At 50.2% G+C, this 17,387-nt stretch overlaps 1 long non-coding RNA gene across 1 annotated transcript; it reads left to right on the forward strand.

Annotated features, from left to right (window-relative positions):
• Positions 1-308: 308 nt before the first annotated feature.
• Positions 309-16,984, forward strand: LOC142403688 (uncharacterized). The gene is made up of 3 exons (XR_012773675.1): positions 309-352; positions 599-682; positions 16,851-16,984. It is a non-coding gene; the product is annotated as an uncharacterized LOC142403688 (long non-coding RNA).
• Positions 16,985-17,387: the final 403 nt, after the last annotated feature.

The following is a 17,387-nucleotide window of genomic DNA, read 5'->3' on the forward strand; positions in this document are numbered from 1 at the left end:
TAATTTAGTCAAGCACCGCGGATGGACCAGCAAGAACTCTTTTCTTTCTGCGTCTTCCTGTCAGCGGTTTGCTGGTGCTGTTGCGTTTAAAACCCTGTAGCTTTTGGGGAGGACTCTCCTGGCCTTGTCCTGCAGCGAGGAGGCCTTGACAGCGAAGCCGGGCTCTGGTCTCCATCTGTTCCACCACTCCTGCAGATGTTGGCATCTGGCCGACGGCGATGTCTTACTGACCACTTCTCCTTTCTTTGCCCCCAGCCGATATGAAGGTGACCCAGAAAAGCTTCAGCTTTGCCCGCAGTGCAGTTTGCCCTTTTACTTTGTGTCTGCTGCAGATGGCACCAAGGCAGTGAAGGTAAAACACAGCTGTTTGGCTCAGCATCCGTGAGACCCTGTACAGCCCAAGGACACGGAGACTGTGGCAGGCAGGGAGGGCAGGCAGTGGGCTGGTACATCTGTTTGGTACTTGTCAGGCCCTGGTAGCCATAGGTCATTGCAGAGGTTTGGGCTGTTTTTCTCTTGGGGTGTGGGAACAGTTTCCGTCTGTGACAGAAACCCAGCGCCCCTCACTTGGAGTGACAAGCATTCTCCTTCTCATCAGCTCTTCAGTGATGCTGTCAAACCGGCAGTTGCTTACAAACAGAATTCAGGAGATTCCATGGACAAGGTCATGCGAGATCTGGAGGTAAGAAAGGCTCTATGGTTGTTGTTGTTGTTGTTGTTGTTATTATTATTATTATTATTATTATTATTATTATTATTATTGTTGTTGTTGTTGTTGTTGTTGTTATTATTTTTCCTTTCATTATTTAATTTCCTTTCATTTCCTTTCATTTCCTTTCATTTTATTTCCTTTCATTTCCTTTCATTTCATTTTCATTTCATTGTTTCACTTCATATTTCATTTCATTCTTTCTTTTCATTTGATTTAATTTTCTGATTTCACGTATTTTTAATTTCATTTCATTTCCTTCATTCTTTTCATTTCGTTTAATTCTCTCATTTCATTTTATTTTCCTTCATTTGGGTCTCTCACTTCATTCTATCATTTCCTTTCATTCTTTCATTTCCTTTCGTTTCACGTCATTCTTTCATTTAATTTCACTTCATTTCATTTCATTTCATTTCATTTCATTTCATTCATTCAGTTAATTTCCTTGTTTCATTACATTTCATTCTTTCATTTAATTTAAATTCATTCTTCATTTCATTTCATTGCATTCTTTTATTCTGTTTCATTTAATTCTTTCATTTAATTTCATTTAATTCTATGTCATTTCTTTTCATTTTATTTTGTCATTTAATTTCATTCTTTCATTTCATTTAATTTCATTCTTTTATTTCATTTCATTTTGTCATTTAATTTCATTCTTTCATTTAATTTCATTCTTTCATTTAGCTTCATTTAATTCTTTCATTTCACTTCATTTAATTTCATTCTTTCATTTCATGTCAACAATTAATTTAATTTCATTTCATTTCATTTCAAATCTTAATTTCATTTCATTCTTTCATTAGATTCGTTCTATTTATTCTTTAATTTCATTTCATTTATTTCATTTAATTTCATTCTTTCAATTCCTTCTTTCATTTCAATCCTTCATTTAAAATCATTCCTTCATTTCATTTCATTTCATTTCATTTCATTTCATTTCATTTCATTCTTTATTTCACTTCATTTAATTATGTCAATCCATTTCATTTCATTTTACTCTTACATTTCATTTTGTTCATTTAATTTCACTTAATTTCATTCTTTAATTTCTTTTCAATCGTTTCATTTTATTCTTTCATTTCATTTCATTTCATTTCATTTCATTCATTCATTTTATTTTATGAATTTATTTCAGTCCATTTCATGTATTATTTCACTTCATTCCATTTCATTCCATTTCATTCCATTTCATTTTATTCTTTTATTTTATTGCATTCTTTAATTTCATTTCAATCTTTCATTTCAGTCTTTCATTTTTTTATGTCATTTCATGTAATTCTTTCATTTCATTTCATTCTTTGCATTTCATTTGATTGAATTCTTTAATTTCACTTATTTTTTTGTTACATTTCCTTGTTTGATTTAATTGCTTTCATTTCATATTATTTCATTATTTCATTTCAGTCCTTTTCATTTCATTCTTTCATGAGATTTCATTTCATTTTTTCAGTTCATTTAATTTCATTCTTTTATTTCATTGCCTTTTATAATTTCCTTTCATTTCCTTTCATTTCATTTCTTCATTTAATTTGATTTTTTCATTTCATTAATTCATTTTATTCATGCGTTTTATTTCAATATTTCATCTCAGTGCATTTCATTTCAGTGCATTTTTTTATTTCATTTTTTTATTTCATTTTTTCATTTACTTTTTTATTTCATTTTTGCACTTCATTTCTTCATTTCATTTCACTTCAGTTAATTCTTACTGAAATTTGATTTGATTTCATTTTTTAATTTCACTTCATCTTATCTTTCCTTTCCTTTCCTTTCCTTTCCTTTCCTTTCCTTTCCTTTCCTTTCCTTTCCTTTCCTTTCCTTTCCTTTCCTTTCCTTTCCTTTCCTTTCCTTTCCTTTCCTTTCCTTTCCTTTCCTTTCCTTTCCTTTCCTTTCCTTTCCTTTCCTTCCCTTCCCTTCCCTTCCCTTCCCTTCCCTTCCCTTCCCTTCCCTTCCCTTCCCTTCCCTTCCCTTCCCTTCCCTTCCCTTCCCTTCCCTTCCCTTCCCTTCCCTTCCCTTCCCCCTTTGCCCTCTTGCCTGCATTGCATTTCTTAATTTCATTTCCTTGTTTCATTTCTTTCATTCGTTTTATTTCATTATTTCTTTATAGTGCAGTTAATTTCATGTTTTAATTTCTTTTCATTATTTCTTTTAATTTCATTTGATATAATTATTTCATTTCACTTAATTTTTTTCTTTCATTGAATTTCCTTCTATCATTTCATTGCATTCATTTCATTCTTTCACTTCATTTTATCTTTTTTCATTATTTCTTTTCATTGAATTGCATTTCATTTCATTCTTTCATTATATTTCATTTCATTACATTTCATACCAGTCTTCTGATTCATGTAATTTCATTTTATACTTTCTTTCATTATTTCATTTCATTTAATTTCATTCTTTGATTAAATTTCATTAATTTTATTTATTCGTCCCTTTCCCTTTCCCTTTCCCACCCTTGCCCTTGCCTTCTTCATTTAATTTCATTTCAATCTATCTTTTCATTTCATTTAATTATATTTCATTTCATTATTTCCTTTAATTTCATTCATGTCATGTTCATTTCATTACATGAAATAATTACATAATTACACAATGAAATGAAATAATGCAATAATGAAAGACTGAAATGCAACTATGAAATGAAATGAAATAATAATATAAAATCATGAAATAAAATTAAATGAAAGAATGAACTGAACTGAACTGAAAGAATGAAATAGAATAAATGAAATGATATGAAAGAATGAAATGAAATGAAATAATTCTTTTCTTATACTTTCATTGTTTCATTCTTTTATTTCATTATTTCATTTCATTATTTCATTTTTCATGTCATTCGTTCATTTAATTTAATTTAATTTCATGTCATTTCATTGCTTCATTTTATTTTATTTCATTTCATTCCTCCATTACATTCTTTCACTTCATTCTTTCATTTCATTTCATTGTTTCATTTAATTTCATTCTTTCATTTCTTTCATTCATTCATTCATTCCATTCTTTCATTTCATACTTTCATTTCTTGCATTATTTCATTTCATTGTTTCTTTTCATTTAATTTCATTTTTTCATTTCATTCATTGCATTTCATTTCATTTCAATACATTCCATTATTTCATTTCCTCTTTTCATTTCATTCTTTCATTTCGTTTCATTTCATTGTTTCATTTTGTTGAATTTCTTTTCATTTCATTTCATTCTTTCTCTGCATTCAGTCATTTCATTGTTTCATTTCATTCTTTCCTTTCATGAATACATTGCATTGCAAAAGTCCTTCCTCTCTGTAGTGTCCTGGTTTTGGCTGGGATAATTTTCTTCCTAGTAGCTGGTATAGTGCTGTGTTTTGGATTTTAGTATGAGAATAATATTGATAACACGCTGATGTTTTGGCTGTCGCTAAGCAGTGTTTACACTAGTCAAGGACTTTCTCAGCTTCCCATGCATTGCCAGGTGCGCAAGAAATGGGAGGGGGCACAGCCAGGATTGTTGATCCAAACTGACCAAGGGGCTATTCCATACCATATGATGTCATGCCCAGTATATAAACTGGGGGGAGCTGGCCGGGGGGTAGCGGTCGCTGCTTGGGGACTGGCTGGGTGTCGGTTGGTGGGTGGTGAGCAGTTGTATCGCTTTTTTGTTTTCTCTTTTCCCTCCCTTGATTTTTGTTCTTCTCTCTCTCTCTTGTTGTTTTCATTCTCATTACAATTCGTTATTATTATTACTATTATTTTGTTCCAATTACTAAACTGTTCTTATCTCAACCCACGAGTTTTCTTACTTTTGCTCTTCCGATTCTCTCCCCCATCCCACCAGGGGGGAGTGAGTGAGCGGCTGCGTGGTGCTTAGCTGCCGGCTGGGGCTAAACCACGACAGTCCTTTTTGGCGCCCAACGTGGGGCACGAAGGGTTTGAGATAATAACAGATTAACCAGAGCGTATTAAGGAATTTAGATCTGTTGGTAGTTGTTGGATGTGATATTGATCCATCTGTTCTTAGCATTGGTTTACCTGATCTGCACCATGCTCATTTTTTTGCTGTACATGTTAAAGATCGGTGTTGGTTTTTGCAGTTTGCTGTGCTCTGCTTTAATTGGTGATGTTTTGCCTGTGAGATTTGTTATTAAAACAGTGACCTTGGGTTTATTTTGGTATCTAAGTGCTGTACTGAAACCGTTATTGTATGTTGGGTATCACCTTATGGAGAAAATTCGCAATTTTACCTCTTCCTCTGAGAGGTTTTTTATGGAGGAAATGCAGAATTGTACCTTCACTACTTTCTTCTACAATGCTTCCTCCTTCATTACAGTAACTTTTCAGTATCTTGAACATCCTTGGGTAGTTAAGATAATTCTATTGGTATTACTTGGGAATACTGTTTTGATCTTGTCCAAGATTAGTAAGCAATTGTAAGAATATCATCCAGAGATCTGCCCCAAGGCCGGATAGTTATGAGTGGCAGGGTGTGTGGGATAGCATGGGCAAATGCCTAAGTTATTGGGCACCTCCAGTGTTTTGGAACTTCACTCCTGAACAAGTGCAGAATCCTGAAAAATTAGTAGAATATTTGGAAAAAGTATGTCGTCACCCTGCCAATTCTAGAGAGACACAAATCACTGCAATGTGCTGGGGTCTGGCCCATGCCTACCGAGCCCTGTTCAACACTATCCAGAACCCTCAAGGATCTGGTGACAAAATGACAGGCACTGCGGCTACTGCAGCCCCCGCTGCGACAGGCACTGCGGCTGCTCCGATTCCCCCTGCAACAGGCACTGCGGCTGCTCCGATTCCCCCTGCGACAGGCACTGCAGCTGCTCCGATTACCCCTGTGACAGGCACTGCGGCTGCTCCGATTCCCCCTGCAACAGGTACTGCGGCTGCTCCGATTACCCCTGCAACAGGCACTGCGGCTGCTCCAATTCCCCCTGCGACAGGCACTGCGGCTGCTCCGGACAACTCTTACAAGCACTGCAGTCACACCAGTCCCCCCTGCGACAGATGATGCGATTCAACCAGGGAATCAACCCATGTCAGTATCAGTCGCCCCTATACATAAGAAGAAATCCTGGAAGCGAAAGTCAGCTCGTTTAGAAAGGGAAGATGAAAGAGCAGGGCCATCACAGGGAGAGGAAGAGGAAGAGGAAGAGGAAGAGGAAGAGGAAGAACTTGTAAACGAGACGGAAACCACCCGATCCCTATCCCTGAGTGAGCTGCGAGATATGCAAAAAGATTTCAGCCATCGTCCAGGCGAGCATATTGTCACCTGGCTGCTCTGATGCTGGGATAGTGGGGCCAGTAGCCTGGAATTAGAGGGTAAGGAAGCCAAGCAGCTGGGATCCATTTCTAGGGAAGGGGGCATTGACAAAGCGATTGGAAAAGGGGCACCAGCCCTCAGCCTCTGGAGGCAACTCCTGTCAGCTATGAAGGGAAGATATCCCTTCAAGGAAGATGTTGTATATCGCCCCGGGAAATGGACCACCATGGAGAGAGGTATCCAGTACCTGAGGGAATTAGCCGTGTTGGAAGTGATTTATGGTGACCTGGATGATGTGCGGTCACCCAAAGATCCAGATGAGGTCCAGTGCACACAACCTATGTGTGCACCGGCTTTCAGGAGGATTTGGACTATTTTCTTCCCTTTCTCAAAAACTTCTTCTGCTGTATTGCCTCACACAATTATGTCCTCAATATATTGCAGATGTTCTGGAGCTTTACCCTGTTCCAGTGCCGTCTGGATCAGTCCATGGCAAATGGCAGGTCTGTGTTTCCACCCCTGGGGCAATCGATTCCAAGTGTACTGGACGCCCCTCGAAGTGAAAGCAAACTGTGGCCTGCACTCTGCTGCCAAAGGGAGTGAGAAAAACGCATTAGCAATATCAGGTGTAGCATACCATTTGGCTGCTTTTGACTCCAGTTCGTACTGAAGTTCCAGCATGTCGGGCACGGCAGCACTCAGCGGCGGCGTGACTTCATTCAGGCCACGAGAGTCTGCTGTTAGTCTCCACTCTCCATTAGACTGTTGCACTGGCCATATGGGACTGTTAAAAGGTGAACGAGTCTTACTGATCATTTCTTGGCTCTCCAGTCGATGAATCAGCTTGTGGATAGGAATCGGGGAGACTCAGTGCGATATTGCCGCTGGTGCACCGTTGTGCTGGAGATAGGCACCTGTTGTTCTTTGACCCTCAGCAACCTCACAGCAGAAGGGTCCTCCAAGAGACCGGGCAAGGTGGACAGCTGTTTAATTTCCTCCATCTCCAAGGCAGCCGTACCAAAAGCCCACCAGTACCGTTTTGCATCCTTGAAATACCCTCTCCTGAGGTAGTCTATGCGAAGGATGCACGGAGCCTCTGGGCCAATCACAATGGGGGGCTTTTGCCACTCATTCCCAGTTAGGCTCACTTTGGCCTCCAATACAGTTAGCTGTTGGCATGCCCCTATCACTCCAGAAATACGGATAGATTCTGCCCCTGTATAGCTTGATGGCATTAGGGTACAGTGTGCACCAGTGTCCACTAAAGCGTTATACTTCTGTGGGTCTGATGTGCCAGCCATCGAATCCACACAGTTCAGTACACCCAGTTGTCCCTTTCCTCCTCCTGGCTGGAGGCAGGGCCCCTCTAGTCCTGGTCGTAGTATTCGTTAACCACTTCCTGTAAAGACGAGCCAGGAGTTTCTTCATTAAAATCAGGAGTAAGATCAGCCCTTTTACTCTGTCTGGGGAACTGCCCACTGGAAACTGGAGCACTAATCTTCCTGGAAGAACCCCCTTTGGTGATTGTTTTTCCTTGCGACTCACGTACCCGTGCCTCTAGGGTTGAGGTCGGTTTTCCATCCCATTTCCTCATATCCTCTCTGTGGTCACACAGGTAAAACCACAGGGTGCCCCATGGTGTGTACCCTCTATATCCTCTCCCTTGAGCAGAAGAATGAGCAGAAGATCCTCTCCCTTGAGCAGAAGATGCTGGCCCCGTTGTCCCAGCATCGGAGCAGCCAGGTGACAATGTGCTCACCTGGACGATGGCTGGAATCTTTTTGCATATCTCACAGCTCACTCAGGGATAGGGATCGGGTGGTTTCCCTCTCATTTATGAGTTCTTCCTCTTCCTCTTCCTCCCCTTGTGATGGCCTTGCTTTTTCATCAATCCTTTCTAAACGAGCTGACTTTCCTTCCAGGATTTCTTCTTGTGTATAGGGGTGACTGATACGGGCACAGGTTGGTTCCCTGGTTCAGCCACAGTGCCTGTCGCGGGGATTGGAGAAACGACAGTGCTTGTCATGGGGGGGGTTGGAGTAGCCACAGTGCCTGTCACAGGGGTTGGAGTAGCTGCAGTGACTGTCACTTTGTCGTCAGATCCAGAGACCTTCTCTTCCCCTTGAGGGTACTGAATAGTGTTGAACAGGGCTCGGTAGGCATGGGCCAGGCCCCAGCACAGTGCAGTGTCTCTCTAGAATTGCCAGGGTGACAGCATACTTCTTCCAAATATTTTACTCGTTTTTCAGGATACTGCACCTGTTCAGGAGTGAAGTTCCAAAACACTGGAGGTGCCCACCGCCCACCGCCCATACTATCCCACACACCCTGCCACTCATACCTTTCCAGCCTTGGGGCAGATCTCTGGATGGTATTCTCAAATAGTTGTTTAACCTTAAACAAGGCCTGAAACACATTCAGGAGACATAGCAGTAGGAACATGCTTGTATGAACAACCCAAGGATATTCAAAATTCTCAAGAGCTATTGTAATCAGCCTGGAGGAAAAGGGAAAGGTGAAGGAAGGGGTCTCCCCTGTAGAATGGTTCTGAGGAGAAGAGGTAAAAGGTGTAATTATTAATAGTTTCCGTGAGATGGCTCCCAAAGTATGGGGATGACAGCAGTGCTGAGTACAATTTCACGATCAAGAATTTTATCATACCATAAGCCAGCATTACACAGTACAGCAAAGCGATAACTTTAATCCACCTCCCAGAGGTGGCTGTCCTATGAGGTATTAAGCTAGCAGTGACATAAACAGCTGTACAATCCAGGTTCCTACGCTTGCCATATGACATACAAAGTCATCAGTGACATAAAAACAGCAGTATAAGCCTGGTTGCTGTGCCTTCCATGTAAGCTAGACAGCCACCCGTGACATCACAAGCACCTGCAGAAGCCGAGTCCCCTTGCGTGCCCTGTCAGTGATGAAGCAAGCAATGGTATAAAAACAGCTGCAAAAGCCATGGTCCTGCACCTGCCAAACAAGGTACACAGCCAAGAGTGACATCAAAAGAGCAGCAAAAGACAAGTTCCCGGTCTGCCATGTCAGCACCTCAGCCAACTGGGACAGCACAAGCACAACAGCATAAGCCTCGCTCCTGCACCTGCCTTATCAGCTAGACAGCCACCCGTAACAACTAAGCACCTGCAGAAGTGGGCCAGGACCACTGCCGAGAGAGATCTGGCAGGGTTGGGAGGGCTGAGTAGCACGCGGTGGTGGTAGCAAAAGGATAGCAAGGGCAGGGACGCGCCCGTGGGAGCACGAATCCTGAGAGATCCCTGGCTGCAGCCGCTGCCTTCAAGAAGAAGAGACTCTTCTTCTTGTGAAGAGCAACTGGGGAAACCCAGCGTACACCTGCATTTATCGAGTGCAGGTTCACGGGAAGATGGCAAAACCAGAAAGCCTCAACTGACAGCAGAGCAGAAAAGGAAGGACAAAAATGAAAAAGAAGAAAAGGGCGGGGGGAAGGCGAGGGAATAAATGATGTGGCAGTTCAGATCGGTGTAGAAGATTTGTCTCCAAAGTGAGACGCGCAAGAAGGTGGAGCGGGGGGTGGAGGGGAGGGTGGGAGTGCCCGCTGACATGCCTACCGGGCAGCCTGCAGGCGGGGCTGCGGTGCGACCAGCACTCCTTGGGACAGCTCTCGGGGGCTCCTGGGGCCGGGGGTTGGGAGCTCCTCCGTTACTTTCCCGATAGTGGGGCCGGAGGAGCGGATGGAACAATTTGGGCTAGCACCTTTGCGGCAACCCGGCTGTGCGTTTGTTGATTAACCCATACTTTCCATAAAATGGGTGTGGAGAGCCTGTCTGACTGGCCTGTCGGAAACCCCATTCCTCACCCCATCAACGTCCCCGTTCTAGAGCTCACTACTCTCTGCTGGGGCTCCGTTTGTGCCCGGGCGCGTGGCAGCCGTGTTGCCCCAGGGAAGCCCACAGGGCGTCCCCGCCCTGCTCAGCCCTGGGGAGCCCCATTGTGACGTCAGAGCCGCCACTATGAGGTCAGAGCTGGCCGCCCGCACAGCCCTGTGGCGCGCGGGCAAGGAGCCCACAGCTGCCGTGTGGCTGTTGCCCTGGGCAGGCGCGCTCCTGCTGCGGGGGAAGCGTGGGGCTGCTGCCGGAGCTGCTTTTGCCTGGGCAGGCCACACTGCTGGGGCTGAGGGGGAAGAGCTGAGCGGGGAGCCTGCCTTTGGCCAGAGATGGCGAGGAGAAAGGCACCCCAGAGAAGACGCCAAAGGGCCTCAAATGTCTCCTTGGAGAACACGGCCGACCAACAGCCGGCAGGGGAGGCAGCGGGGCCGAGCCGCTGCCAAACGAGCAGGTATGAAGCAGGCTGCTCCTGCCCGGGGCGTCAGGTTGGGGTGGTAGCAGGGACGCGGCCTAACACGGCCAGTGGGGCGTGGAGCAGCATGGGGAAGCTGACAGAGGCTTCTGAAGAAGAGCCCGGTGGCTTGAGAAGCCCCCCCTCCCCCTTCTGTGGGGAAGGGTCTCGGCTGAAAGCCTGGCTTGCTCTCCCGGCCAAAAGCCAGTGTGCAGCCTGGGCTTCTGGGGAGGCGGTAGCCTCGTGCTGCAGGGGTCGGAGCCCAGCCCTGCTGCACGGGGAGCTTTTGCTGCACGGGGAGGCCAAGCCCCTGGGGCCTGAGACTGGGCCCCTCTGGACGTTGAGGCGCGGTCCTGCCTGGCTGAGGGGAGCAGCTGTGCGGGGAGGAGAGGGGTCGGGAGACCGCCAGCGCCCAGGGAAGAGGTGGGCGGCCACGGTGGGGGACAGCAGCCTGTGCCTCCTCCGCGAACGGCCACCGAGAGGTGCCTGCCGAGGGGCAGGCTGGTGCCAGGGAGCAGGGAGGCATGGGGTGAGAATCGGGCTGCGCTGGCGGGTGGCCTTCCCGTGGCGGGGGACTGCTGCTGCCAGCTTGCTTCCTCTTCTCCCACTGCAGGCCTGTAAAGCAAAGGATGGGGAAAGTAGAGGGGGGGGCCCTGGAAGCAGCCCAGCTGTGCTGCCCTCTCTCGCTGCAGCTGGCACGTCCCCTGGGAAGCTTGCCCAGGACGACCGCTGGCAAGGGCCTCCGCTCACACAGCATGGCGACGGTGGGCAACCGGCATCTCTCTTTTCCCTCCCACAGGAGCCTCTGCACGGAGGTGGAGCTGGTGACACCCTTTTCGCAGTTCACTCCCAGCTCAGCCACTCAAGGGCTTGCAAAGTGGTGCAAGAAGGCCACAGAAACTGCAAGTAAGCTCAGCACTGCTGCTTGCTGTGAAGTCCTCGGGGGTGAAGTCGGAGAGCTGCACTGTGCCAGAGCTCTGGCCAAATGTCACAAGTGGCAGGAGAAGTGCAGGCTGCCCTGCTCTTCGCCCCAGGGAGGGAGTGCGTAGGGCTCGGTGCCCGCCTCCCTGCAGGGAGCCGAAAGACGCGTGGCTGGGCATCCTAGAGAAGAGACCTCAAGAGACAGGCCTAACTTTTCTCCGGTTTCTTTGCCCAGGGACAGTCTTCAGCCTTGCTGGCCAGCCGGCAGGTGCCCTTGCCTCCCTGTGGACACGTCTGCTGAGCACGTGCGTCTTCGCCGTGTACGTACTACGTGTTTCTGCTGCGGACAGGGGGAGAACGGAGATGTCTGAGGGCCAGTGCAAGCAAAGGGGAGAGCAGGGGGTGTTGCCCAGCCAGCTGCCCAGCGCTCCCGCTTGGCCGCCTATGCTCGGGCGCTGCTCGTGCTGTGGCCATTCCCAGGGAGAACCAAGAGCAAAGCCCCTCGGCAGTCTCACTCCCACGCACTTGCCGGAGGCCCAAACTTTGGCCGCGGTAGGACAAACTGCCGCATAGCCAGACGCTCGGGTGCAGAGCCACGCCTCCGCAGGGGAAAGGTTTTCCCCAGCTCTGGCAAGAGACCGCGCAGGTCTGGGCGGGCTCTGGGAGGAAAGCCAGGCAAGGCTCCTGCGCTTCCCAGCCGTGCGGAGAAACACCCCTAAGAGAGATCTGTGTGATCGCAAGTGAGAACAGGCCTGCTTTCTCAGCCAAAAGAGAGAGAGCAAGGTCCACACCAGAAAGACTCTGAAAAGCAGTCTTCATTTGCTTGACCTCCTTACTTCCTGCGATTATTTTTATTCCCTTTCGGAAGGCGCTCCTGGAGCCCTTCCTTTGCGGAAGAGCTGCCGGCAGTGTTGAACGGTGTGGAGAGACATTGTGTTCCTCCTGGGCCCTGCTCTGCCAGCTCTCTGTCAGCGGCAGGCTTCCAAAACGGTGGCTTTTTGGCCTGAAAACGGAAATCCACCTGTGAAGGGGTTTGCTCAGGAAGGACTTGGCTCACTGACAGCCACTGGACTCCCTCTTTTTCAGGCAAAGGATGGCCCCGCAGAGGAAGAGGTTCTTGAAAGTCATCTTCTTGTTGCTCCCAGTGGCTCTTGGTGAGTTTGCACGAGCAAGCATCTGAGCGCGACAGCCTGGCTGTGCCGGATGCCAGCTTTCCCTTTTGGCCCGTATGTGTGGGAACTCCCGTGGCCCAAGTGCTTCCTGCCTATGTCCTTGACTGGGACTTGCTTTCGGACTACCAGCACGAGCGGTAGTCTCCCAGCCGTGCTGCTGCTCTGGCCACTGGACCAAAAGGCTTGCTCAGTCTGCCAGTCTGCAAGAGAAGGGCGTATGTATTTCCAAGCCTTAACCGGGGATTCCCGGAGGGGCCGTGCAGGGGGACCAATGGAGAGGTACCTCTCCTAGCCCATGCAGCCTGGTCTCGGTGCTCACTGAAGCAGTGAGGGGAAATGGGGACGAGCTCTGGGGCACCGAGCACACCTGAAGGTCACGGCTGCGCAGCCCCCTGAAGCCTGGGGTGATGGCTCCCGGTCAGAGGCATGTCCTCTCTCTCTCTCTGCACCCCATGTTCCCCACCTCCTCAGCTAACCTGCTGCCCCACCCCCGAGGCAACAGGGAGGAGACAACGCGCCTGCAGGATCACTAGCAACCCTAGTCAAATAACTGTCTCTTGGTGATGTGAATTGCAGCTGGTGTTTACTGCGGGACCTCCCTGCCAGTGCGGACATTGCGGGCAAAGGGACTGATAGAGGTCGGTGACTCTTGTGGGACAGGCACCTCCTGCAAGGGAGCGTTGCTGACAGCGTGGCTGCATAAATCACGGGCTCTTCTGCTTCCACGCAGGGTGACCCAAAGAAGCAGCAGGGTTTGCCGTGCCTTCCTAGGGAAGCCTCTCCTGGGAAGCCCCGGCAGCTCCGGTAGTGGATACTCTAAGGGAGTGTTCTTCCCTTTCAGGAGCTGACATGCGCGTTTGCGGCAGAACCGGAGACCCTGAGGTAAGGGATGTTTCCCGAGCTGGAACTGGGTCTGTGCAGAAGCGTCAGCCGACCTCGTGCTACCTGCACTCGTTTTCCCAGCAGCCAGGGCTCCCGTACTTCCCTCCTGCCTTTGCCTTTTGCTCAGCCTGGTGAGGAAGGGAAGCACTCGCAAAGCAGGGAAAGCACACGTGTCTCTCCTCCTTGCTGAGCTCAGACGCTCCGCAGAGAGGATGGGCCGCTCTCTGACAAGACCCGCTTTCCTGTGCCTGCAGGAATGTGCACGCTTTGCTGGCAGAGCAGACCCAAAAGATGCAGCTTCTGCTGGAGGAGGTGGCTCAACTGAGGGCGCAGATCAGCAGTGCGAAGGTGACCGTGCATTTTGGGGAAGGAGGCGTGGCTGGGCAGAACCCCTGAGAAAGCACTCCTTGGCATTAGTGGTGGGCTCAGACTGCTGAGCGCAGCAAGCCAGCCTTTGCCAGAGCCTTGCTGGGTGAGCTTCTGCGCTGCGCAGGCCCTTCTCCGGGCCCAGTTTGATGGGGCCGCTTCAGGCAGCGGAGGACTCCCGACATCCTTCCCTTGGCGTGCCGGCTGCTCTGGCCGGGCCCCTGAGGCAGTGGAGAGACCCAGGCACGCTCACGGGGCCAGCCATGGCTGGCAGGGCCTGAGCCCGTCTCCCGGCTGACCTGGAGAGCATGGAGGGTGGGGAGGAGGATGTGGGGACCCTTGTCAACCCACCTCGGGGCCGTGGCCATGGCCGTGGCCACAGATACCCTTCGTCAGTCCTCGTGGCTCATGCCAGCAGCAGAGAGTCTCTCAGCTCTGTGGACGAGGCTTGCCTCGCGTTTCTGACACTGACCCTTTGCCTCTCCGGGCGCTAGTAGCCACGCTGAACTGCCCGCTGATGTGGTCCTTTTCTGTGTTCGCTCATGGCTTTCCCAGGAAGTTCAGGAAGTGAACCAGGCCGTGTCCGAGATGGCTTCGGAAGTCTACGTCGAGATGTCTGACTGGGCCCTGAAAAGCTCCGGTACGGACACAAGCAGCCCAGTCTCCTTGCCCTGCGCTTGTCTGTAGCACTCCCCAAAGGAGGCTGGGCTCCAGGCGCTGCTTTCCAAAGTGGGGGAGCTTAAATGCTTCACGGGGTCCAAGAGCAAGGCTGTGGCAGAGTGGCTGGCTCATCCTTTGCTGCCCACGCAGCAAGCCCTCAGCTTTGGTCTGCTGTCATTCACGTGGGCGCCTGCTGTCTCCCAGCACCCTCAGACCTTCTCCTCGCGGCCCTGTGAGAGAAGCAGTCAGCAGGCACCTGGGTGCCGTCATTGCCCTGTGCAGCTGGGCACCCCCACCGCGTGCTGACGAGGACAGGACTGACAGACGTGGAGCTGGCCGGCGGCGTCAGAAATAGTGTCTGAGCACCAGGTCCTCCTAGTCTGTGGCCTCTCGCAGTCATCTGCTCTCCCCTCCTTGCAGGTGCCACCATTGACACGCAGAGAACTTCCGAGACCTACGACGGCAAAGAGAACTGGAGCTGCTGGGTTTTACGGTTCTTTTGCACTGCCAACCCTCCTGATACTATTTTGCAGGTATCGTAGCAGAAATCATCAGTGCTGGTTTCCTTCTTTCCTTCCTTCCTGTGAAGTTGGGGACCGACCTCAGGGGCTCTCCCCTCAGTCCAGCGGCGTGGCTCAAGCCCACAGTGTTGATCACAGTTCCTGAAACCAAAGCTCGAACGCAGGGCTGGGCTTGCTAGAAATCAGTGGTTCCCCTCAGGAGGGGAACAGAGCTGAACTGAGCGGAACTGCTGCATCTTGCCCACGGTCCTCTGTCACAGCTGGGTGAAAGACTTTCTCCCTGGTGACCCCGTTTCCACGCTCATCCCTAACGGTGCCTTTGCGGGGGGGTGGGAGGAACAGTGCACTGCAGAGCCACTGGGCAGAGAGGTGTTTCTGTAAGGCCCTGACTCGGATGGTTTCATAACCGGTACTCTCCTCTGTTCTGTAATACTGAGCACCCCCTTTGTCAGGCAGGGAAGGCGGCCTCCTGCTCCTGTCCATTCCCTCACGCGTGCCTCATTCTCAAGCTGAAACAGACCCCACAGACACACCGGCGCCTATGCTTCAAGCTACATGAGCAGCTGTGTTGGCCTCAACGCTCTCTCACATGTCATTGCTCTCGCGTTCTGGTTGCAGCCGGATGTTTCCCCAGGAAACTGCTGGCCTTTACAAGGGCGTCGGGGCCAGGCGGTCATCAGGTTGCCAGCACGAGTCCATCTGACTGCCCTCACTGTGCAGCACACCTCCAAAGACGTCTCTCCGTTTGGGACCGACTTCAGCGCCCCCAGAGACATCGCCGTCTTTGTAAGTCTCTGCTGGGTGCTTCTGGCGGGGATCTGGCCCGGGGGGAAAGCCATGACAGGGACTTGCTTGCTTTTGCACACCCTCTGAGGTTCGTGTCCTGCTCTCTCCTGAGCGCTGCCGTGCCCTAGCGGGGTACTTCAAGGGCTCTAGACGCTTCATCCTTCTCAAGACTTACTTATTCTGGCCAAAGCACCTCAGGGTTCTTGACCAAAACTCAAGGCGGAGACTGAGCTCCACCCTAACCAGCTCTAGACTACTGCTAGAGCCCCAGGAGAGGCTGGGTAGATAACAGGGCTGATCCAGCGCGTACGTTCCCTCTTTGGCGGGCCGAGTCTGAGCTGCTCTCCTTGTGCTTTACCCCTGAGGGAGTGGATGCGGACGGGGAAGAGGAAGCTCTCCTTGGGACGTTCATGTATGACGTGGCAAAAGAGGCCATTCAGACCTTCCCGCTGAAGGTACGGTCCATGCACGGGAGCAAGATGCCAGGGAGCGGAAGAGCTTTGCCTGCACGTCCATGGGAGGAAGAGCGTGAATGCTTTCTCCCCGGGCACAGGGGCCCGGACCACCGCTGAGAGAGACCTGGCGGGGTTGGGAGGGCTGAGTAGCGCGCGGTGGCGGTAGCAAAAGGATAGCAAGGGCAGGGTCGCGCGCGTGGGAGCACGAGTCCTGAGAGATCCCTGGCTGCAGCCGCTGCCTTCAGCAGAGCCAGCTGCACACGCGGCCACCCCACCAAAGCAACGCCTTTGTGCCGTGGAGAAACAGGGACGCCTGGTGGCGAAAGCCATCGGGCAGCACCGTCGCTCCATCCTGTGGCCTGCTGGCAAGCTGGACAGTGCCCTCTCCTCCCCGCATAGCATGCCCCTTCTCTGCCGGTGCTCTCACGCCTGCCAGGAGGAAGGCAGGCAGAGCGGAGAGCGGGAGCATGGTGGGGTTGCACACCAGCTGCCCCACGCATAGGAGCACCTCCCCAGCCTCTCTGTTAGCAGGGAGCAAGCAGCAGAGGAAAAGGGGCAGAGGGAAGAGAGATGCAGCCCCAGCCGGGCTGGCATGCAGAGGATGCCAGCTGCCTTCCCCCTCCCCGTGTCCCCAGCCTCCCCAGCAGCCCCGGTACCAGCAGGGAGCCTCACGTGTCCACAGCTGCTCCCACCCACTTTTGGGAGCTTGTTCCTGAGCAGGAACAGGGCTGGCAGGGGGAGAGACCTTGATTGCACTGTCACTCTTAACGCCTCCGCTTCCTTCTCCCGCTTTTCTTCACAGAACGCGCCGCTTCGCAGAGCCTTTTCATATATCAAGCTTCTTGTGAAGAGCAACTGGGGAAACCCAGCGTACACCTGCATTTATCGAGTGCAGGTTCACGGGAAGATGGCAAAACCGGAAAGCCTCAACTGACAGCAGAGCAGAAAAGGAAGGACAAAAATGAAAAAGAAGAAAAGGGTGGGGGGAAGGCGAGGGAATAAATGATGTGGCAGTTCAGATCGGTGTAGAAGATTTGTCTCCAAAGTGAGACGCGCAAGAAGGTGGAGCGGGGGGTGGAGGGGAGGGTGGGAGTGCCCGCTGACATGCCTACCGGGCAGCCTGCAGGCGGGGCTGCAGTGCGACCAGCACTCCTTGGGACAGCTCTCGGGGGCTCCTGGGGCCATTGAACGTGCAGGTTCTGCAGCAGCTGTACACCCTTGCACAGATCCAATACAGCCTGAATGGCATTTCTCCCTCCCACGTCGTTAACTGCCTGCAAGAAATTTAGTGAGCATGGAGGGAAACTCTCAGACTCAGGCAGCAACCTGGATACATAGG

The sequence above is a fragment of the Mycteria americana genome, unplaced genomic scaffold (assembly GCF_035582795.1).
Source record: "Mycteria americana isolate JAX WOST 10 ecotype Jacksonville Zoo and Gardens unplaced genomic scaffold, USCA_MyAme_1.0 Scaffold_42, whole genome shotgun sequence".
In the NCBI taxonomy this organism is placed as follows: Eukaryota; Metazoa; Chordata; class Aves; order Ciconiiformes; family Ciconiidae; genus Mycteria; species Mycteria americana.